At 37.6% G+C, this 24,171-nt stretch overlaps 1 long non-coding RNA gene across 1 annotated transcript; it reads right to left on the bottom strand.

The window, feature by feature from the left end:
* Positions 1-19,425: 19,425 nt before the first annotated feature.
* Positions 19,426-23,669, bottom strand: LOC121762097. Its single transcript, XR_006042161.1, has 2 exons — positions 22,940-23,669; positions 19,426-20,244 (listed from the first exon to the last, which is right to left on the bottom strand). It is a non-coding gene; the product is annotated as an uncharacterized LOC121762097 (long non-coding RNA).
* Positions 23,670-24,171: the final 502 nt, after the last annotated feature.

The following is a 24,171-nucleotide window of genomic DNA, read 5'->3' as shown; positions in this document are numbered from 1 at the left end:
GGTGTGAAGAAGATCCCATAGCAAATCAAACTGGTCAAGAACAGGGGGAAAATATGGAGATGAATATATGGGAAAACTCATGAAATTGTGAAAAATTAAAACAAGAAAAGAACATGTGAAAAAATAAAGAGATGAATTTGAGCATGAACATGAACAAAGGAACAAGAAACTAATTTGAGGACACATGCACAAATTAAAATCTCCATCACACACATCAAATTTGGACAACAAAAGGGGGTAACTATAGGAATTTCATATCAACACAAGACACCATGTATAATAAAATTGAAAATTATTGAGTATGTATGTTTGGTAAATGTTGAAAATTAAAATAACATAACATCATGCATGTTTTATAAGTGTTGAAAATTAAAATAACAGAACATGTAGTATGTATGTTGGGAACTGATTAAGTTTATATATCCACGGTATCCACCAAATGATTCATTCTCACTCTCCTAATAGTCCTCAAATGTCATCATTCAACAACAGTGATAACATAAAATTTCAGGGAAAAACTTACAATGAAAATAGTTCAATCACAAATTTTTTTAGCTATTTAATTAAATGAGAAGTATTTCAAAACAAAAAAAAATGTTAAAACAATTATTATAGTAATTTATGCATCGATTCCCATTTCACTTATCCAGATACATATAATCATCTACTAACTACTTTCAATTTAGGTGTCAAAGACTTATTGGAACATATTCACAATTTACTAGTAAGGGCATTAGCAATGGGGCGCCCTAAGGCGCGCCCTATGCACCGCCACGTCATCTTTTTTATCCTCCTACCTGCAGTGGGCCGCCTTAAGTATTTTCTTTATTTGAATATTTAAATAACTACAAAAATTAAAAAAAAACCCTTCATTTCAATCACACAACATAATCATCTTAATAACTCGAAGAAGCAAATTCTCGTTTCACCGAATTCTACTTTTTAATACGTAATAAATTATCATTTTTTATAACATTATCATCTTAATAAATGTATAAAACAATTTAGTTTTCAAGATATCTCAACTAGTGTTTGTAGTCCAATGGTTATGATTATTGCCTTCCAAGCAATAGACCCGGGTTAGACCCCGGCAAACGCATTTTTTAAGTAAAATGAGTGCCATCGGGCGCGCCATCGTCCGCGTCGCCCACAATGGCGCCCGATGGCCTATCGGGCGAGCTTCTACCGCGGACGAAGCATAGGGCGTGGGCTTAGGGCGTCGCATCGTCCGGGCACCCACAATGGTGCCCGATGGAGCACCCGAGGACGATGGCACGCATCGGGCGCTCCTTCGGGCGTCCCATTGCGGATGCCCTAATAGTACTAACATATAGAGAATAGGTGTCAAGGCTTATTAGGTACTTTACTACATGAAACAAGACACCCATGTAACAAAAATGGACATGCAAATTAATAAAAACAGACATCTTAAACAGTAGTAATAAGTGTATGCATAAAATCTGAAAAATGCAATGCAAATTATGCTATATTGCCCGTTGAATGATAATACAATTATAAAAACAATTGACACTTTTTTAAAAACTATGTTTCCAAAGAAAACATTAGTCCAAGACCAAAGCATGCATACTTCCATTGACATGAAATTTTGAATACAGCTTCTAAGACTGCATAAGGATCTACTACTTATTTGTTAACATGACTGTTACCTAATTGTAGGATTTTAATTAATGCTATCAAAATAGGACATACACAAATAAAGTGAATGAAAAAATACAATTTTCTTATTTTAGGCCTTTAGAGCATTCCCATCCGTGCTCTTGCCAACGAGCACGGATGTGGACCCAGACCCACATTTACTCCCTGCTCTTAGGCAAGAGCACAACACCCACATCATTGCTCTTCCGCAAGGACGAGCTCAATGGTCCCACCATTCTATTATTCAATTTAATTAAAATTATTTTCACAATATTAAAATGCATTTAAAATAACCGGATTAATATTACAAATTACAAAAAAATAAAAATTACATAATTAAAATCCTAAAATTTTTTTAAAAAAACCCACTACTCGTGGCGGAATTTCGCCCAAATGTGTTTGATTAGGTCTTCTTGTAGCTCAATGTGGGCTCGGGTATCGCGCATTGTATTTCTTGTTTCGATCCTCTCACCCACCGTAGTATGCACACCTCGGCGTGGGGAGACCTCGCGGTTGAGCTTCCGGCTTCATCCTCGTCGTAAAAGTTAGCCCTCATTGGTCCTTCATCAGCTATAATTATATTGTGAAAGATAATACACGTGTACATGATGTCGGCGATATTCTTGTTCTTCGCGCTCCGCTTCCGCAATGATATTGGTGAAATCCATTTGAGGGTTTGAGTGAGAGATGAAGATGTAGATAAGCTGTATGAAAATATGAATGAGAGATGATTTGATGTGAAAAATGGATGATGAATGTGTGTATTAATAGATGATTTTGAAAATAAAAAATTTTAAAAAAATCAAAAAAATTCCCAAAAAAAGGTGATAAAACGACCATATTTTTGGGAATCTGAAAATACATTTTTTTAATTTTTGTATTATTTTTGATTTTTTTAAAAAAATTGAATTTCCAACGGATAAATCTGTTGGTCAATCAAAACGTGCCACGTCAGCTGCTCGTTGGCACCCGCCGCGCGAGAGCGCAGCGACGGAGAGCACCCGCCGCGCCAGCGGCACGGACGGATGGACGCTCGCTACTCACCGCTGCGGATGCTCTTACCCTTTCGGAATATGATTATATGAAGTAATTTGAATTTTAGTTTACTATATCTATGAATCATTTTGAAATATTTACATATATTAATTCGTGGGAATATTTTGCCAATGAAAATACAAACCATATTTAAATATTTAAATCAATGCATACATACCTTAAGAAAAAACAAGTGCATTTAATTCGTTACTATATTAAGCAAGCATTCATTTGATTCGTATACCTAGGTCACCAAAGTGTGTATTACTTTCTAATGTAATTTCAATTCTATTGGAGTAGTACTATTTGTAGATAGTTGTATGTGTCTTGTGACTTTTCTGACAATATTTATCATGATTTAAAAATGTAATATTAATTTTTTTACTAATAGTCTTTTTTACTAATAGTCTTTTATACTCATTGTAATTCGTAGATGTAGATTATTTAGTATGTCAATAAAGTCTAGTATTGTAAATCAGACCCGGTTTGACCAGTAATGCCGTTCGTCTATACTAATCAAAAGTTGTCAATTATTATTGGAGAAATGAATACAAAGAGCAGAAAATAAGAGAGAGGAGCAAATTATATATGATTTCTTAGAGTAGAAGGTGAGAAATAGGAATTAAAATATGGAGAAGAATAGAAAATAAGAGAGAAGAGCAAATTATATATGATTTCTAACCGGAGAAGGTGAGAAATAGGAATTAAAATATGGAGTAGAAAAAATAAAAGACAAGACTTACATCTATAAATGTGAAGTAGAGAACATTTCTATGCGAAACTAAAAAGTGTAGGTGTATTATTTTTTACTTTCTTGAACTTTACAGCTTCATTGTAAAATGAAAAAGTGGTGCACTAGAATTATTGATTATGATAGGGTCGTCCTATCACAAAATAAAACAGACCACTACATTCCCTTAACTTAAATCACATGAATTAGGTTTGTAGTCTACTGAAATAATGTTACGATATTGAGCAAATGGAAAAGGAAAACCCCTATAGGAAAATAAGAAATATAGTATATATATGAGTCATATTATATATAGTGGATTTATACAAACACATATTTCTATATTGGGAGATACGGAGTACTGATCATTAATTCAATAGCTAAAATGAAACACGAATAAATCAGTTTGAAATTCAGTATACCAAACTTGTTCCCACTAACTTTTTTTCTACATCTTTCTATATGTTAATTTAAACACATAATTTGATCCGATGAATTTTGCAATATTAAAAGTATCTTATACAAATACATGACAGAATTAAACTATGAAAACATATTAAGTACTGTATAAACTATGAAACTGCAGCTAAAGATCCATTTTTCATGGTATGAGCCAAAATATCCCAACGTTTACTTAATTAACTCCAGAAATTTATTCAAGTTGTCCACCCATTCCTAAAAAATAAACAAGTGAAACGTTACAAGTTTAAATGCACAATTTATAAAGTAAAAAAGAGATTCAAAGAAAAAGTGATTAGAATATTATTACCGGAGAATGAACCCATCTCATTAGAGATAGAACAATTTTCTTAAATAGATTGGTCTATTCTTAAGGGAAATCCCAAAATGACAAATGCAGTTTATTTTTTAAGGGAACATCTTTTTAGGTCCATGAACTCTGTCAAAGTATCATTTTAGGTCCGTGAACTTTGAAAATATCATTTTAGGTCCGTCAACTATAAGTTAATATTATTTGAGGTATTTAGAATTTTTTCCAGACAAAAATGCCCTTAAGGCCTTCAAAGGACAATTTGGACAGTTCTTTCGCCACTCATCTTGCGTCATAGACCTAGAGTCCAACAATTTTTAATGGCAAATTTTTATATTTAAATTCAATTTGGATGTTATTGATCTCCATTCTGAAATTCATATAAATAATACTCTAAATGACAATCCAAATTAATAGTTATCTAATTTCAAAACAAATAAACTAAATATAATTCACAAATCACCTATAGTGAGTTCTTAAATTGTAGTTTAGATTGAAAAAATAAAATAAAGTATCAAGTCTCAAGTCTCAATTTCACTATCCCTAAATAATTGGTCATCTAATAATTTAAATATTAACACATATTTTTTACGGAAAATTATAATTATATTTAAATTCAATTTGGATGATAATTGAATTAAATAGTAGTAAAAAAATTGTTGGACTCTAGGTCTTTGACGCAAGATAAGTGGCGAAAGAATTGTCAAAGTTGCCCTTTGAAGACCTTAAGGGCATTTTGGTCCAGAAAATGTTCAAAATACTCCAAATCATATTAACTTGTAGTTGACGGACCTAAAATTATATTTTGTCAAAGTTCGTGGACCTAAAAAGATGTTTATTTTTTGGGGTTGGAGGGGTATACATCAAATAATGAAGTAAATTAAGTTGAATAGTGTTAATTTATTATTTAATTTAGTAATATCCATCTATAATTCAAAATATATTTCAATGAGTCACAACATTTTACTCCAGTAATATCCAAACCTTTACTCTAGTGTAAAGGTTTGGTGGTGCAGACATATATCTTAACGAGATCCATAATTGATAAATCTCCAAATTGGACCTGCTAACAATGTTGCTTCTTCTGGGCTAACGTTGCAAGATTTCCCAAGATCAATGGCCATTCTATTGGTGAAACAATCGCCATCAACTTCAAATAAAAGTGAATTGCGACATTCGATTATTTATTCAATTGGAGTATTCTCTCCGGCACGTATGGCCTCGAGAACCTCATCAACACAATACTTTGGAATGTTTTTGTTGGAAGGAAAGATTTTCCTCCATATTCTCGGCAGATTCTACACAATCAAGGCAATCAATATTAGTGATTGATTAGTATCTTTTCTATAATGAAATTCTTGTAATTGATTAGGAGTTAATAGCTTACCATATTGAGGAGTATTGAGAGCCTATTTGAGGCGTGTAAATCCTTGTAATTGAGCAACCAATAATGAAATCATTCCCTCAAAAACATATGCTTAACATGGTATCAGAGCAGGTATGAATTAGGGCTCAGAAAAATCTCATCACCGCCCCATACCAATCCGACCAAAAAAACCAAGAAACAAGTGAGAAAACCAAATTCCAATCAAATCCGAAAATGGCCGACGATAAACCAACCACAGAATCATCAAGCAGCAAGATACGATCAAGTAAGAATGTAACAGTTGCATTCAAACTCAACGGAGGAAATTACCCGTTGTGGTCACGACTGATGAAAGTCGCAATTGGGAGTAGGGGAGGCTACTCCCACATAACTGGAAAACCAGCCCCACCAACGCCGGACAGCAAGGAGTACGGAGATTGGGAGGAGACCGATCTCATCGTCTTCTCCTGGATCGTGGACAACCTCGAGAACAATATAATCGCGGATTTTGCCCACCACCAATCTGCCCAAGCACTCTGGGAGAGTCTAGCCACCACTTATGAAAGTGAGACGGACCTCTACCTCGTGTACGACCTGGAGGACAAGGCAAACACGATTAAACAGGGAGATATGGACCTCGAGACTTAGTACCGAAAGATCCATGGGATGTGGATCAACATCGATCGGTGCCAAAAACAACCGATCGACTGCTGCGACAAAGGGATAGGTCAATTCCGATCATACTCAAACACCAAACGAGTGCTTCGATTTCTCGCTGGACTGAATGAGGAATACGAAGGTGTCCGTCGCGACATCCTCAAAGAAGCGACACCACCCCCGATAGAAGCCGCATACAGCTGGGTGAAGAAGGAGGCGGCCCGACGGAGAATCGGACCACCTATGTCCCTCAACAACACCACCGACAACAACCATAGAGGAATAGATCCAGCCTCTGGAGGAATTGGCCACGGCCTTGCAGCGCAAGGACAGAGACAACCGCATCGGGCCGGGAACTCACGAACAACGGCCACCGCACACCGCCCGGGAAGCAAACCAGTGGACAAGTCCAAATTGTGGTGTTCTCACTGCGGAATGCAGAAGCACACGCGAGAGAATTGCTTCCAATTGGTGGGATATCCCGAGTGGTGGGAAGAGAAGCAGACGGGAAGGGCCAAAATGGCCGTCGGCTTAACCGTCGGGAACGAGACGGGAAAGTCGAACACTAAGGAATGGGAAACCCCACCGAATGGGCGAGGGAAGCAGAAGGAAGGGGGACCGAAGCCTCCAGCGGAGGCGGAGGCGGAGGCGCCGTCGGAGCTGGCAATTTCGCCGAGAGGCGGAACTGGAACGAGAGGGGAGGTAGCGTCGCGTCAAATGGAGGTAGAGGGTTGGGGGTTCACAACCCTAACCCTAGTATTTTTTGTTTATCACAAAGACCCCCCACCACTTTCCGAAAATTCCACAAAAAACCCCACACTTTGCATAAAACCCCCCATATTCATGTTGACTTGCATAGTGACCCAAAACTTATGGAATTTTGTGAAACGCCCCCTGACATTTCAAAAAAATTTGAAATATGCCCAATTCACCTTAAAAACCGATTTGAGCCTCTAAACCAAATTTCTGCTGCATATATATTGAACCGTAGGATTGAGGGGGAGAAAAAGGGATGGATTTTTGATTGTGGGGCCACTGATACCATGACCCCAAATAAGAATGATTTTATCAGTTTTAGTGATATTACTAAGATATATATAAAAACTGCTAGTGGGGAATTAATCACTGTAGCCGGGGCGGGAACTATTGAAATATCCCCGACATTGAGACTTTCAAATTGCTTTTATGTTCCGACCTTATCCCAGAGATTAATGTCTATAAGTCATGTGACGAAAGAATTAAACTGCACGTTACTGATGCACCCCGACTTTTGTATCTTGCAGGATATTCGGACGAGGAGGATACTTGGGCGTGGCACTGAGAGCCAAGGACTCTACTACGTGGATGAGATAGCTCAACAAGGAAGTGCGATGCTGGCTCACGGGTCCACGAAAAGGGAGGTTTGGCTTTAGCACCAACGGACACCCCTCTCCTGGTTATTTTAGTTTACTTTTTCCTAAACTTTCAATTCCAAAAGATTTTAGTTGTGAGACTTGTGTTTTGGCCAAGAGCCACAGACAATCGTTTAAACCTACAAACACTCGTATGAATTCCATTTTCTCTCTTGTGCATGCTGATGTTTGGGGTCCTGCACCTGTTGTGGGAGGGAATGGCTTTAGGTACTTTGTCATATTTGTTGATGATTGCACTAGGATGATATGGATATATTTTTTAAAACACAAATCCGAAGTGCCAGATAAATTCATTCTTTTCTTTAAACTCATTCAAACCCAATTCCAAACCACTATCAAAACTCTTCGGTCTGATAATGGGAGAGAATTCGTTAATCAAAAAATGCTAGACTTCTTTATTGAAAAGAGCCTCATCCACCAAACTTCTTGCCCCTACACTCCCGAGCAGAATGGGGTAGCCGAGCGAAAAAATCGAGTCATCCTTGAAATCACCCGAGCCTTGATGATTGAGTCCAAAGTCCCTAAATCTTTTTGGCCAGAAGCAGTTGCAACCTCGATCTTTCTCATAAATCGACTCCCAACCAAGATTCAAAACAAAAAGACACCCCTTGATACCTTGACCAAGCTTACCAAAATTCCCGAACATCTGAACCTTCAACCTAAAGTCTTTGGATGTACAGTGTATGTCCATATCCCAAAACACGAGCGAACCAAATTGTCACCCTGTGCCGCTAAATGCGTCTTTGTGGGTTATGGGGTTAACCAACGTGGGTACAGATGCTATGACCCAAACACACGAAAAGTCGTAACCACAATGAACTGTAATTTTTTGGAAACCGAATTCTTCTACCACACCAACTTTAGTAGTCAGGGGGAGAGTGAGTCAGAAAATACTTTTGACTACCTAAGTTGGTTTGTGCCTCGGTCAAACCACTCCAACGAGGACTCAACAGAGAAAGTTAGCACGGCCACCGAGCACGTCCCCTCCACCGAGTCCTCTCAACCACCGCCTGATGATCCCCCTCAACCGGTATCCGAGGTAACTTCTGATGATCCTCAAGCACTTTCGATTCCTAACCACATTGATACAGAAACTGGTCTGGATGAGAATACTGGGAGGTACATCCTTCCACCCCGGAGCACTCGGGGAGTTCCACCGAAAAGATACTCCCCGGAGAAGACAGGAAGATGGAGCCGGTATGCTGTTGCAAACTTTGTACAAGCAAACCTAACCAAAATGGCGAGAGCCTTTGAGGCTGCACTCTATGAAGAGGAGGAAATCCCCTATACAGCAGGGGAAGCTTGGCAGAAGAAACATTGGAGAGATGCAATGTTAGTAGAGATGGATGCACTGCTGAAGAATAAAACTTGGGAAGTTAGCAAACTACCCAAAGGAGCAACAACTGTGGGGTGTAGATGGGTATTCACCATAAAAAGGAGACCAGATGGGTCTATTGATTGATACAAGGCAAGGCTAGTAGCAAAAGGGTACACTCAAACCTACGGTGTGGACTATGCCGAGACATTCTCACCAGTAGCCAAAATCAACACAGTAAGAGTACTGTTTTCAATCGCAGCCAACAGAGACTGGCCCCTTCACCAATTTGATGTGACGAATGCCTTCCTACACGGCGAACTGACCAAGCCAGTCTACATGGAACCTCCTCCAGGCTTCGAAGGAGATTTTTTGAATGGAGATGTTTGCAAACTCAAGAAAACCCTGTATGGTCTGAAGCAATCCCCGAGAGCTTGGTTTGGCAGGTTCACTGAAGTGATGAAGAAGTATGAATACCAACAGAGCAACTCAGACCACACGTTGTTCCTCAAGAAGAGAAATGGTAAGATCACTTGCCTTATTATCTATGTTGATGACATGATTATCACCGGGGATGACGAAGAAGAGATAAGCCAACTGAAGAAGAATTTATTCAAAGAGTTCGAGATGAAGGATCTTGGCGCCTTGAAATACTTCTTGGGCATCGAGGTAAAAAGGTCGAAACAGGGTATATTCATAAATCAAAGAAAGTATGTGCTTGACATCCTTGCAGAAACAGGAATGATCGATTGTAAGCCAGCAGACACCCCTATGGTTCAGAATCATGGATTACAAATCCAAGAAGGATCTAAACGGGCTGATCGGGGGAAATATCAGAGACTAGTGGGAAAGCTCATTTATCTTTCTCATACTCGGCCAGATTTGGCCTATGCTGTCGGAGTAGTAAGTCAGTTCATGCATGCACCCCAGGAAGAGCATTGGGAGGCTGTACTAAGAATAGTACGGTACCTGAAGGGCACACCAGGACATGGAGTATTATTCAAGAAGCACAATCACTTAGAGGTACATGGATATACAGATGCAGATTGGGCAGGGAACCCAAATGATCGAAAGTCAACAGCCGGGTACTTCACCTTTGTAGGAGGTAATCTCGTGACATGGAGGAGCAAGAAGCAGAAAGTGGTAGCTCTGTCGAGTGCTGAGGCAGAGTTCCGAGGAATCAAGAGTGGGTTAACCGAAGTGCTATGGCTTAGGAGACTTATGACTGAGTTGGGACTCAAATCAGCCCAACCATGTCGGTTATTGTGTGATAATAAGGCCGCTATTAGCATCTCCGAAAATCCAGTTCAGCATGATCGAACCATGCACGTGGAGGTTGATAGACACTTTATAAAGGATACAATTGATGCAAAAATCGTGGAATTGCCATATGTCAGGTCAGAAGATCAATTGGCCGATATCTTGACAAAGGCTGTGAACTCTCAATCGTTTCATGGAGTATTGGACAAGTTAAGCATCGGTAATCCCGTCACTTAACTTGAGGGGGAGTGTTGGAAGGAAAGATTTTCCTCCATATTCTCGGCAGATTCTACACAATCAAGACAATCAATATTAGTGATTGATTAGTATCTTTTCTATAATGAAATTCTTGTAATTGATTATGAGTTAATAGCTTACCATATTGAGGAGTATTGAGAGCCTATTTGAGGCGTGTAAATCCTTGTAATTGAGCAACCAATAATGAAATCATTCCCTCAAAAACCTATGCTTAACAGTTTTTGTAGCAATCGGGTCCTGCGGGAGTATATGACTTCGATTCATCGATGATTGTTGTACATATTACAAGGAATATCACCAACTTAATCATGGATCGCAACTCTGGCAGTTAGTGGACCGCTACATCTATCTATTATTTCTTCTTATGGACCGTTTGGTCCTGCACATATCGCCTCACGAACCGTATCAACACAATACTGCAACAAGTTTTTGTAGCAATCGGGTCCGGGCGGAGTATTTGAGTTCGATTCATATATAATTGTTGCACATATTAGAAGGACAGTCACTATCTTGATCATGGATTTGAACTTCATTATAAATCTTTCCTTTTCACAATTGTTCAACTATAATTTTTATTAATCTTTATATGAACATACTAGTTTAGATGGATCTGTTACTAAATTAATGTTAGATACATAATTTTTTTTTGTTACTAAATCAATATTAAAAATTAAATATGAATTTAAGTTTGCAGTCAAGAAGACATAACGATTAGTGTCGTTACAATTAACACAAACTAGAAAAGTTTCAATAGTTATCATAATAAGCATACACATAATATTTTACAAGTAAAAAATCAAACTAATTAAAGTCCGTCAATATACGAGATAGGCTCACATTCATTTCCCAATTTAGAATTTCAGAAATAAAGTAGTACTTTTTGTTTTTTGTCTGAGATTGGTAAATGTTTAATTTATATTACTTAAATTCAGTCACATGTCTGCCTAATAATTTGAACACAAAAATTGATCCGATGCAAAATATCAAATGAAAATTTGAACTCAAAAAAGTATAGGTGTATTCACTCAAAATGAAAAAGTGGCCCCCTCAAAAAATGGTGGAGTGAGAGAATTTCGGTACATAAAATCTATCCGTCACTAAAAAGTGAAATTCCTTCACTTTACAAATTAGTGTAAGATCAAGTTTCAGCAGATCCGTCACTAATACATTGCAGTAAAAAGCTTTAGTGACGGATTTTCCGTCACTAAATTTACAGTGCGGAAACCGTAGGTGACTACTTAGCATTAGTGACGGAAAATCTGTCACTAATTATTGACTGACACTTTTTCGTCACTAATTCTGTCACTAGTTGTTGAGCTATTGAATGCTGTCACTAATTCCGTCACTATTTTGAGCCTTGTTTTTTAGTGTAATTTAGAAGTAACTCTTCTACAAGGGATGATTTTGTTAGAACCAAGAAATAGGTCATTAGCCATCCTACTTATAATTCGTTAACCCATGCCTAATAATGTACTTATAAACCTAACTTTACTAAAGTGAGATAAACTACACATTTGGACACCTCATTCTCCAAATTCTCATGCCCTGCTCAATACATATATTCACCTAATCACCCATGCCTAATAATTATAAACCTAATCACCGTAATAATTAAATTAATTGGGTTTAATTGTAGTTTGCTAAATAGAATTTTATTTATGAAATGGGAAAAAACAAATTTCAATGTACTTAGAATACATGATTATCATATCATGTAGGACAATTATTAGTCCAAGAACAAAACATACACAATTCCATTGACATTTTGAATACAGCTGCTGAGACTGCATAACGAATTTCAAATTGATCATCAACAAGATGTCTTAAATAGCAAGAGAATTAATAGGTGGAGATTTCAATGTTTATATGCCATGAACCTAAGAAAGTTCCATCATGTGCATTTTATTAGACACTATATGCGTATGCTATTAATACTGAATGTCGAGCTCATTTATGTTCTTTAATATTTATAATCAATTTAGCTCCTAATCAAACATCATTGATTAAGTTAAGTAGACGTGACACACTGACACTCCTAGTTAATTTATGCCATAATTGCAATAAATACCTATCTTTTCTAATGAATATATATGTGTACGTCAGTATCACCGAAAAAATAATCAATTTTTTTTTTATAAAAAGCTAGCATAGAAATTACTTATATGAATCTTACGTAATTTGTAGGATTTTTATAAAAAGACATCACGCAAATAAAATGAATGGAAAATACAGTCTTCTTATTTTTGGCCTTAATTTACCCTTTCGGAATATGACTATATGAAGTAATTTGAATTATAGTTTACTATATCTATGAATCATTTTAAAATATTTACATATATAGACAATGAAAATACAAACCACATTTAAATATTTAAATCTATGCCTGCATACTTAAGAAATAAAAAAATGCATTTAATTCATTACTACAATAAACAAGCATTCATTTGATCCGTATACCTAGGTCACCAAAGTGGGTATCACTTTCTAGTGTAATTTCAATTCTATTGGAGTAGTACTATTATTTGTAGATGGTTGTGTAGTTTCTTGTGACTTTTCTGACAATATTTATCATGATTTAGAAATTTAGTCTTAAATTTTTTTTACCAATGGTCTTTTCTGCTATGTGTGTGCCATTTTATATATAGACTATTTACTGTGTTGCTAAAGTCTATTTTTGTAAATTGAACCCGGTTTGACCAGTAATGCAGTTCGTCTACGAATCAAAAGTTGTCGATTCTAACATAAGAAATGACTACGAAGGACATAAAATAAGAGAGAAGAGGAAATTATATGAGAAATGGGAATAAAAAATTGAGTAGAGAAAGTAATAGACAAGACTACTGTCACGCCCGCCCACCCCAGGGGTGTTACAAACGAGGCGATCGTGACCAAGGGACAAACATTTAAGAATAGCATTTAAGGATAACAGTTCATAAGAAAGACTCAATTAGCTTAAAAGAATAATATATATCAGAGTGTATGATACACAGAGTGCAAACTCGACTTTAGCTCCAAACAAATGGGAAAAGCTCGAATAAAATCACAGTGTCTTTTCAACAATCAGCAACTCGAGATAAAATTATCTCAACAATACTTGGCGGAAGCATTCGAGAGTAGAATACTATTATGTATGAAGACATAATATATTCAGAAAGTTTTATTTATAATCTTCTTCACTTTCATGCTCAACACCCACCGCGCTCGTCACCGCTCAACCTGCACATAGAGAAAACATGCAGGGCTGAGTACTTGGTGTACTCAGTGGACACGTGCCAAAATATATTTTATAAAAATAGATTTTGTCAAGCCACTCTTTGAGTGAACTCGGGATTTTAGGAAAAGTCCGAGAACACTAAACATTTTTCTTTTCCTTTTTCAAAAGCGATCTTTCGATCTATTTTCCTGGAACATATGCCGTATCTGACAAACCCGATTTCACTATCTCTTGTTCATTCATCAGTCCATTCATCATTCATCTTTCCTTTCATCATTCATCATATCTTAACATTCAAGTGCCTGGGAAGTGGTTACCTCCCACGGTCACCCATCAATCCATTCCATTCAAGTGCCGGGGAAGTGGTTACCTCCCACGGTCACCAATCAATCCATTCCATTCATCATTCATCGTTCCTTTCATCATTCATCATATCTTAACATTCAAGTGCCTGGGAAGTGGTTACCTCCCACGGTCACCTATCAATCCATTCCATTCAAGTGCCGGGGAAGTGGTTACCTCCCACGGTCACCCATCAATCCATTCCATTCATCATTCATCGTTCCTTTCATCATTCATCATATCTTAACATTCAAGTGCCTGGAAAGTGGTTACCTCCCACGGTCACCCATCAATCCATTTCATTCATCGTTGCAGTCAGATAGGCATAGTTCCAAAACAAAATATGGCTTGACATAACCTTTTCAACTTTATTTTTCTGTAAGACCGTTTTTTTTTTTTACATAACTCATCTTTCTTTCATCAAAAGAAGCACATATAACCTTCAAAACTTCAAAACTTCATCTCTTTTTTTTTCGTCGTAAACGTATTTGGATCAAAACTCATTTCTATCGGTCAAAGCCGAACTCAAGAATCAACGCAGGCTACACTTCATAAGCAATCGTAAAGCAACACATAACATCATATAATAACACCAAGCAAATAGCACTTTTCATAATACTTCACGTTAATTAGCAAGCTCGCACTTAACATCATATAATAAATAGAAAGCACATAAAACAATTCTCATAACCACTCTATAGTAAACTAAAAACCTTCATAAAAACATTTTAGTTCGAAAGCTCACATAAATATACTTTTCGTAAAAAAAAACTGTAACTTTAACAGAAAGCCCACCTCGTTTGCTTAAACCATTCAATATCCATTTAAGGCAACCCTCGTTCCTTGTGCTCGCGTACACACAATAATCCTTGCCAACATCACAACATAAGTCAGCCTTCCATAAACTCATTTTTTTTTCTATGCATGTCCTATCGTTCCTCTCTCATCGTTTTTCTCAATTTACCCAACCCAATGTTCAACACAAGAGGGAAAAACACACCATAACATATTTCAAAGTGCAACACCTAACCACACCAATAAACACACTCCTTAGATATACATGCATCATATAACACCATATATCTTGAAAATAAGCACTATTTTATTAAGGCATAAAACTGGCAGAACTGCGCGACCGTTTTGTAAAAATCACTAAAAATCCATCCGACCTCATATGAAGCTCAAATTTGGTCACAACACAGTAGACACATTCAAGTTCACCCAGTTAAAATTTCACACCGAAATCGTTTCATTTGGTCAGTCAAAACATTTATGCAACTCTCTGATCGGAACATAAAATTCTAGCAGCACTGCGCAGTTCATTTGAAAAATTCACCGTAAATTCATACGATGTCCAATAAGGCTGAAATTTTCACAAGACTCAGAAGACACTCCAAATTTTCATCTAGTTCAAGAATCAAATCGATCGGAGGTCATTTGGTCGGTCAAACAGATTTCGAAACATTCTGGCCGAGAACACATGTTACTGGCAGAATTGCGCAGTCGACTTCAAACATTTTTCAAAAATACATTTTTCGACAAAAAGGGCTGAAATTTATACGAGATACAGAAATCACCTTGAAATTTACTCAGTAAAATTTTCGTATCAAAATTCGACCGTTTGGTCAGTAAAATACACGTCGGAATCCACTGTCCGAACACCACAAATTTCATACTCAAAATTTCGAAATTTGAGTTTCTTCCACAATCATCCAAACAAAATTTTCTCATGCTTATAACACACAATCATGCTTGATAAGACTCTCTTAACATGTTTGCACATAAACTTAGATCATTTACCAAGGATTCAAATCAAACTTCACACAACTTAATCAACAATAGCATAACTATCAAAGTTCTCAAGCAAACTCACTTTCCCACCGATTAACTTTGCGATCTATGATTCCTACACCCTCTATATGCATGTAGGATTCAAGAATAAAGTTTCAATGAAGGAGATGAGAAGGAAATCTTAGTTATACCTTCTTGAATCAAGAAAACGAACGGTAGAAACAAACGTTGACACGATTCGTCCCTCTCCCTTCACTGCTGCCGCCGCTGCCACGAATCCGCCGTCGCGGATCCGCCGCCATCGGCTTCTCCTCTCTCTTCTCTCTCTCGGATTCTCGATTGCGAAAGAAAAGAAATGAAATGAAATGAAAGGAGGTTGTATTTATAGAAAATATTTTCATAAAAGACAAAAATTCACGTCTTTTCGTTTCGATGTGACGCGTAATTAATGCGGCGTTGAAAAACGTGCCTGATGTGACGTGGTTCTTATCCACTTGGAAAACGTGCCTGATGTGACGCGGTTCTTATCCAACTTTTCGTCTCGATTTGTTGTCGAAAGTGTATTTGATACGTGGTCTATTCTTTCGTGTAGGTATCATTTTGGGCTCGTAACAATTGGGTTTCAAATTGGGCTAGGAAGAATAATTGTTTGGCCTCAAAAGTGAAATACTTCTCTCGACAAAAGAAACAAGGTCGAAAAAATTTTCAAGTGCACAAACGACAGTCCTTTCAAGAACTCAATAAAAAGGTAGAAAAAGTCGGGGTGTTACAACTACATCTATCAATATGAAGTAGTAGAACATTTCTATGCGAAACTAAAAAGTGTAGGTGTATTAATGTTGATTTTCTTGAACTTTAAGTTTCATTGTAAAATGAAAAAGTGGTGCACTATATTTATTGATTATGATAATAAAACAAACCACTACATTCCCTTAACTAAAATCACATTAATTGGTTTGTAGTGTTCTGAAATAATGTTACGATATTAAGCAAATAAAGTGAAAAAGAAAAACCCCTATATTATACGTATATGTATAGTGGATTTATACAAACACATGTTTCTATATTGGGAGATATAATTCAATAGCTAAAAAGAATGGAAAATACAGTCTTCTTATTTTAGGCCTTAATTTACCCTTTCGGAATATGATTATATGAAGTAATTTGAATTTTAGTTTACTATATCTATGAATATTTTTAAAATATTTACACGTATTGACAATGAAAATACAAACCACATTTAAATATTTAAATCTATGCCTGCATACTTAAGAAATAAAAAAAAGGTGCATTTAATTCGTTACTATAATAAGCAAGCATTCATTTGATCCGTATACCTAGGTCACCAAAGTGGGTATCACTTTCTAGTGTAATTTCAATTCTATTGGAGTAGTACTATTATTTGTAGATGGTTGTGTAGTTTCTTGTGACTTTTCTGACAATATTTATCATGATTTAGAAATTTAGTCTTAAATTTTTTTTACCAATGGTCTTTTCTGCTATGTGTGTGCCATTTTATATATAGACTATTTACTGTGTTGCTAAAGTCTATTTTTGTAAATTGAACCCGGTTTGACCAGTAATGCAGTTCGTCTACGAATCAAAAGTTGTCGATTCTAACATAAGAAATGACTACGAAGGACATAAAATAAGAGAGAAGAGGAAATTATATGAGAAATGGGAATAAAAAATTGAGTAGAGAAAGTAATAGACAAGACTACATCTATCAATATGAAGTAGTAGAACATTTCTATGCGAAACTAAAAAGTGTAGGTGTATTAATGTTGATTTTCTTGAACTTTAAGTTTCATTGTAAAATGAAAAAGTGGTGCACTATATTTATTGAATATGATAATAAAACAAACCACTACATTCCCTTAACTAAAATCACATTAATTGGTTTGTAGTGTTCTGAAATAATGTTAAGATATTAAGCAAATAAAGTGAAAAAGAAAAACCCCTATATTATACGTATATGTATAGTGGGTTTATACAAACACATGTTTCTATATTGGGATATATAATTCAATAGCTAAAATGAAACACGAATAAATCAATTTGAAATACAGTATACCAACCTTGCCGAACTCATTTCTCTATATTGGGATATATAATTGTGTTTTGGGGTATAATACAGCTCATTTCTCTGCCGAACTCCAACTATTTACCATAATATGATTGTGGATATAGAGTAAGATTATCTATCTCTTGAAACGTACTTCGATCATAGAACCAATCACCAATAGCTTTTTGTACGGTCTGCATTACACCAAATTATATGTTGTGAAGTACTGGTGTTGATATCCAATTATATGTTGAAAAGAAATGTGTATGAAGATAGCACGAATTCATAAATACCCCTCTGCTCGAAGAGTTACCGAGCTTCATTAATGTCTTCTTGAAAATAGGGCCAAAATCTGAAAATATGAATGCCAATGATGAGAAATTAACATTTGATTTCATAATTTCAAAATGGAAAACAAATTAGTTAAAACTACCCTTTATGATTTCTATTTCTGTAGCGCTGCAGCTCACTTGAGTTCATCTCCAGCTCTCGATCCGAGCATGTGATTCGAGCCATCACAGTAACTCTACATGATTGGTCCATTTCCTCAAAAATTAAAGAGACGCATCCTGATGAAGTTTATATGTTCCATTGCAATATAATCACATCAAAAATATCTCAAAATAAATGATAAATTCAAAACTTACACATATGGAATACATATCAAATGCCTTGAGCATAATATAATAAGCTTCAATATTCACTTTCGTTGTTTTTAGAATTTATTATTTCTTCTTATGGACCGTTTGGTCCTGCACATATCGCCTCACGAACCGTATCAACACAATACTGCGGCAAGAAGAAAAGAACAAGAAAAAAACATATAAAGTTTTATATGGTTCATTACCAAAGTATATACACCTAAAGACAAATTAAAAGTCAATCAACATATAAAGTCAATCAACATGTTGTCTTTACCACCTTGACTTAAACCGAAGATGTGAATAATTACTAACCAAGTGATCAGCAACATTTGTTAGTATTTATTTGTTTTATTTAATTTAATAAGAACATCTCATGTAATTAATGATATAATAGTTTTACTTATAATTAAAACATGAGCAATTTGTCCCAAAAAAATTTGTTTCGGGCAACCTAGATTATTTGGCAAGCCACATAGGAATTGATTTCATGGAGTGTGGGAAGTCCAACCACCAAGTTTAAGACCGAGTTTTACGTTTATGAATAAATCCATAATTCGGCTAAATTTAGTGACATTACCAACTAATTGCTCTAAAAATTCTCCAATTACGTATTTATTTAATAAATCTAATACACATTTATGGAAGACTTGGATTTTAATATAAGATTAATTAGTAGTGCCCTTCATTTATTAATTTTGTGGTGTTTATTTGGGTTTTTGGGGTATTTGTTGTTTTCTTTCATTTTCAACTTAAGGATACTGTAATGCCCACTCCTTTTATTGCTTAAGTTTTAAGAGTTCTACCGAACCTTGGAAAAAGTGTCACTTTCTTTATGTTGAAATAAATAAAACTCGTTACTTTTGCTGATAAAGTGATGATGTTTCGCGAAGCAAAAATAAAGAGGGCGCCGATTGAACTAAAACAATTACCTATATTTATGAAACATAACAAACGCCGAGGAAGAATACGAAGAGTTCATTCCCGAACTAGAATGTTCGACTACATCCCAAACTACGCTTTAGCTTACATAATTACATGTGGGTTTATGAGTTTAAGAAAAAGGAATTATGGATGCTATTACAAAATATAATATTGCTATGTAGCTTGCACTTTTGGACCTTCTCCCCAGGCCCAAATCGCACCCTTCACGGGCCGGGCCCGAAGCAGCCGTCGGCCCAGGTCTCGGCAGCAGGATGGCAGCCCAAGTCCTCCCCCAGCTGCAAGATAGAAACAAGTTTAAATGCTAAGGAACAAGGGAAATAAATGAAGTTTTGTTAGATGAAATGGGACAACCTTGTTTACCCTTAGGAGACCAAAGACTTACCCAAGAGGGTAAGCCAAGGCTGCCTGCAGCAGCTCCTACTCCCAATAGTCTTGCCTCCTCTCTATGTGCTACCTGTGTCACGCCCGCATTTTCTAAGGATAGAAAGCACGGTTGATCGCGACTAGGGGAGGGTTAAAGAAGCGGGGAAGAAAGGGGAAAACAACACAACTCGAACATAGCTCGAAACAAATGGGAATAGCTTGAATAAAAATCAGAGTATCATCTCAACAATTGACAACTCAAGGGATTATATCTCAACAAATCATAAACTCAAAAGAAACAATATTTAGCGGAAGCATTTCGAGAGTAGAATAATGCTATGTATGAAGACACAACATATTCTTGACATTTGGTAGACATTCCTCACTTTTATGCTCAACACCCACCGCGCTCGTCACCGCTCAACCTGCACATAGGGAAAATACATGCAGGGCTGAGTACTTATTGCACTCAGTGGACACACGCCAAAAACATAGTTTGTCATGCCATATCAGTGTAACCTTGGGGTTTTAAGTGTAAGAAAATAACCCAAGTACACTAAAACATATTTCATAAATTCGACTGCGCAGTCATTTTCAGATATTGCCACCCTTATTCCCACCATCATACACTATCTGATCCAACGGGTGACAAGGGGCGTGGCCACACCCCAGGTCAACTAGACCGGCCAACTTGCTCTCAGATGGCTCCCGATCTCGTGTACACTAGCCTGAGGGTTCGCAGCCCAACAGACCCGAATTCGATTAAACATATGTGGTAAACCACTTCAGATAGGTTTCAAAACAAAACAGTTGGCAAGACAAACAGTTCATCTCCATAAACATTTCCGGAACAACGTCCGTATTAAAGATAACCCACAAAATAGTAGGGTAGAAAAGCCCACCTCGAGTGCTTAAACCGAAAACAATTTCTTTCCCTTGCGATCACGATTCACTTGCGATGTTTCACCTTTAAAAATTTACATAGCACATATATCAACATATTTTCCAATCACATAAATCACATCATAACATACATCTTTGCATATCCTATCACTTCATCACATATATAATTTCATTTGAAAACTGGCAGCACTGCGCAACGATTTTATAAAAATCATTTAAAAATCATCCGACTTCCGTTGGGGCTAAAACTTTACCACAATACAGAAGACTCATCAAAGGACTTCCAGTTAAAATTTCATGTCCAAATACCCCTTTTAGGTCAGTCAAAACAACCACGTAACCTACTGGTCGAGAAAACATTTTCGGCAGAGTTGCGCAGTTAACTTCAAAAATTCACCAAAAATTCATCTTTAATCCAAAAGGGTTGAAATTTACACACAACATAGAAGACATCATGAAGTTTACTCAGGAAAAAGAATTGGTCAAATCGGAGTTCATTTGGTCGGTCAAAAACGTGTCGGAACTTACTGTTCGGAATTCGTCGAGCAGACGAGCGGTGCCATCGCTGTTCGGCCCGTTGCTGCACGTTGTTGCTGTTGTTGGCTGCTGCACAGAGCCGGGAGACGCTGCTGTACGAACGTTGCTGCTCCGCCGTCGCTCCCTTTCCTCTTTCGACCACCATCACTCATCTCTCTATCAATTCGTTTTGTTCCATCACTGTAAACTCTGCAACTCACGGTCCAGATCGGTCGTCGTCGGCTACTGCCCGTTGGTCAGCCTGTTCGCCGCCGACGTCGCCGCTGCTGACTCCGATTCGTCACCCGTGTCCACCACAGACGCTCGGCGCTGCTGCGTCGTCGCTGCTGTGCAGTCGAAGGTCTCGCAGCGTCGCCGTCATTCGCAATTAGCCACTGCATTGTCTGTTTGCTGTTCGGACAGCCATCGTTCCTCACCGATTCAACCTCGAAACGACACGGCAGCCCCTGAAACATCTCCGAACAGCCCCGAACCAACTCCGAACCGCCCCGAAAGATAAGTTCTCCTTCAAAAATATGTTCTTTCGTTTCAGTTTTCAAAACGCAGCAAGGGGCCACTGTTCGTCGCCACTGCTGGATCGTTGCCGCTGAACTGACGTTGCTGCGTTCGATTGAACCGGAGCCCTCACGCTTCTAACGTCGCCATTTCTCTTCCTCATCGCCGCTGCCTCACTCTTCTCTCTTTTTTTTTTTTGCCAAATGAAAGTAGTGAGTGGTGCTAGAGGGCTTGGGGAGGGTGTAGGTAATGATGAGGAAGTGGGGAGTGGAAGAAAACCGTCGATCATGGGGGGATGAAGAAAACCGTCGGTCATGGGAAGAAAGAAGAAGAAAGAACGAAAGAAGAAGAAAAAACTTGGGCTTCAAAGTGTGGTTTCCAAATAAAATGAATTGGCTTGGAAACTTAAAGTTCTTTGATGAAATTGGGCCCAACATGTAAATTGTAGAGTTTGGCTAAGTTGGTTAAAGAATAAGAAAATTTGGATGACCCAACACTCTTAAAATTAATAGCCCAAAGCCAAATTGTAAAATTATTCTCTCGACAAAAGAAACAAGGTCGAAAAAATTTTCAAGTGTACAAACGACGGTCCTTTCAAGAACACAATAAAAAGAGTAGAAAAAGTCGGGGTGTTACAACAACAAGCAAACAAAGGGAGCTAGTAACTGAAGTAAAGATGCTGCAGTGAGGATCAAGTAAGGAGGGATTTGCTGCACATCAGGTCAAAGGAGGAGCAGCCCCATTTAATTCTCCCAAAGTACACCAAGATCAGCCTATAAAAACCCCCCACACCACCTCCAAAACCCCTCCCTCTTGTTCGATTCTTCAGCCACATAACAAGTTGAGAGTGTAGTGTTTTGAGTGAGTGAGTAGAATTTCTGCAGAGTTCTTGCAGGGAGTTCCTACTCTCCATAGGTAACACTATTTTCTCCCTTCCCACAAGTATTTCATGCTAAAACATAAACTCACCCCTTTCCCCTCTCATTACAACTAGGAAACTCAAGAAGGCAGTGAGCTTTTACTAAGGGCCGAAAATCAAAAGGGGGCAGAAACTTCCTTCAAGAGGTGACATACCTTGCCCCTTATGACTCCCCTCCCATTCATGTAGAGACATCTCAACCTACAACTTCAAATTATATGCTAAATCTCAAGAAAAGTAGCAGTAACACAACAACAACACCATACCTTGCATCATGTAAGATCAACCTCATCAACTAGCCAAGAACTTAGATTTCAATAGGACTCTCACAGCAATAGTCAAGAGCAAGCATCTGCTAAGTTTCACAATTAATAAAAAAAACTCACAACTTAAGAATGGAACGCAAACAAAGGATTCAATGCAGTGAAATAGAAAGTTTTCTCCAAAGATCACGATTTTAGATACTACAATCAAGGGCCTCCAACATAGCCACTGCCCGAACCCAAAACTAATTTTATAAAGTGGAAAAAAAGGGGAAGGGATAGAGAGCTTAGCTTATGTGACGGCTGACCGACGATGTGCGGACGGAGCTGCCCGTTTGCGAGTGGTGGCGGAGGCCGTCAGCGGCAGAGGCGACTCCAGTGCCGCCGTACCGTCTGACGGAAGGATCGAAAGGAGAGTGCTGCCGCGGACGGAGCTACAGCGACGGAGAGCCGGCGCTGAGCGACACAGCGGGCGACGGCCCTGCTCGTCAAGCGGCCGGAGACGATGGGAGTGAGCGAGACCACTGTGACCGGACGATTGAGGCGCCAAAGTAAATCGGTGGAGATGGAGCTCCGACTTCGAAACGGAGAAGATGGTAGAGGTTCGATTTTGAATCGGAGAAGATGAAGGAAGTCGAGAGTTCTCAATTTTGGATGAGATTTAGGGTGATGAATTTGGGGGTTTAGAGAGAAGAGAGGGGTCACCGGATTTGGAGTTGGGCTACCCCTTTCCTTTTGGCCCAAAGAATTATTGTGGTGGTGGGCTAATTATTCATTAAAGATAAGAACTTGGGCCTGAAAATGCTAAATAAAGAAATAGTTTAATTCCTTCAAATTGGGCCTGCTACGGCAAATTAATTCGCCACCCGTTTTACCCGATCAAACAATTGATGATCCGTTAAGAAATGATTGATGTTAAGAAATGGTATGCTAATAATTTCCGCGAAATGATTAATGGACTTTAGATTTATGTTGATGCTTGAATAAATTGCATTGGAGATAATGCCCTCTTGACTACAAATAAGTTGTGAGCCCCCACATAATTAAACCTCTCGATTAAATTAATACTCAAGGACTTCCTATGAAATAAGGTTAAAGGAATAAAATGATCATGCATTTAGGATGCATTCCCGTTAAGTTATTTGGCTTCTTAAGCCTAATTAAGTATTTGACAAACACAGATTTTACATGTTTTTAAGGACTAGATTTGACTTGTTTTAAATGTCAATCATGCA

The sequence above is a fragment of the Salvia splendens genome, chromosome 13, assembly GCF_004379255.2.
Source record: "Salvia splendens isolate huo1 chromosome 13, SspV2, whole genome shotgun sequence".
In the NCBI taxonomy this organism is placed as follows: Eukaryota; Viridiplantae; Streptophyta; class Magnoliopsida; order Lamiales; family Lamiaceae; genus Salvia; species Salvia splendens.
This window is presented reverse-complemented; position numbering and strand designations above follow the sequence as displayed.